The sequence below is a fragment of the Arachis ipaensis genome, chromosome B07, assembly GCF_000816755.2.
Source record: "Arachis ipaensis cultivar K30076 chromosome B07, Araip1.1, whole genome shotgun sequence".
NCBI classification, from domain to species: domain Eukaryota; kingdom Viridiplantae; phylum Streptophyta; class Magnoliopsida; order Fabales; family Fabaceae; genus Arachis; species Arachis ipaensis.
The window spans coordinates 125,497,831-125,498,881 of record NC_029791.2 but is presented as its reverse complement, the minus strand read 5'-3'; the positions used below and the strand labels follow the sequence as shown (position 1 = coordinate 125,498,881).

Below are 1,051 nucleotides of genomic sequence, written 5' to 3'. Positions count from 1 at the left end.
AGGCACGTGTCTAGTGTAAACCCCGGTTAAATTAGTAGATAATTAGTCAATAAATTAGTTTTTAATAAGGAGGATTAGAAACGTAAATATTATATTAAATTAGGATAGAGCTCATCGAAACGAGAATTTTGACACCAATTTCGAAGAAAATGGTCCAAAAATTGGACCGAACGGACCGAACCGGTTGAACCGGACCCGAACCGGTCTGTCGGTCCAACCGGACCAGCCCTTTTAAGCAAACCCAAGCCTTCGTCCCCCTCATTTCAACGTAAATGAAGCTGAAAGCTTCCCAGGGGAAAAGAAGAATGAAACATTCCTGTAACCCTCACGTAAACTTCCAATCCCCGTAACTTCTCCGTCCGAGCTCCAATCGCCGCACCGTTTGCGACCACGCGTCCACCGCGTCGAGCTCTACATTTATATCAGAACAATTTCACTGGTAACTTGTTTAATCACTCTCAGCCCTCTTTTCCCCTAATTTTCGAATTTTAAGTGGGAATGTTGAATTTCTTTGATTTCTGATGTTTTAGGATCCAATTAGCTTGAGAGAAACGTTCACTCTTGCTTATGTGAAGCTTGGGTAAGGTGAGGATACGATAATTCTATTTTATTTTCATTGAATTTGAGCTTTGAGTATTAAATTGGATATATATGTGTTATGAATGTGTATTAGGTTGTGAATAAATAATTGGAGCTTGGAATTGTGAATACTGGAACTTGGAGGAAGCGGATTAGTTAAGTTTTGAGGGGCTGCCTTGGTTTTGAATAAATAGCTTTGGTCGTTACGTGGAAATCGGCCAAGGTATGGTTTAGGTTTCTTGCATTTAATATATAATGTTCTGTGAAAACTTATGCTAGATGACCATTGGATAAGTTGGAATGCAAGTGTATGTTTAATGTTTAGTAATTTGTCGATGAATATATTTGGTTGAAGTTTATTGGATAATTAGTTTTTAATTTTGGATGGTGAATGTTGTTATGTTAATTTGGAGAGAATTATAGTTGAATGTTATTGTTGATGAACATGGTTGGTTTGGTGCTTGTTGATTAA

At 37.6% G+C, this 1,051-nt stretch overlaps 1 long non-coding RNA gene across 2 annotated transcripts in view; it reads left to right on the top strand.

Annotated features, from left to right (window-relative positions):
• Positions 285–1,051, top strand: part of LOC110264758 — a 2,168-nt gene continuing 1,401 nt past the window's right edge. Inside the window, exons 1-2 of one of the 2 annotated variants that reach the window (XR_002350923.1) lie at positions 285–439; positions 531–585. This is a non-coding gene — a long non-coding RNA (uncharacterized LOC110264758). Of the gene's footprint in view, positions 440–530; positions 586–708; positions 803–1,051 lie in introns of those variants that run through there. The other variant, XR_002350924.1, reaches the window with a different exon arrangement.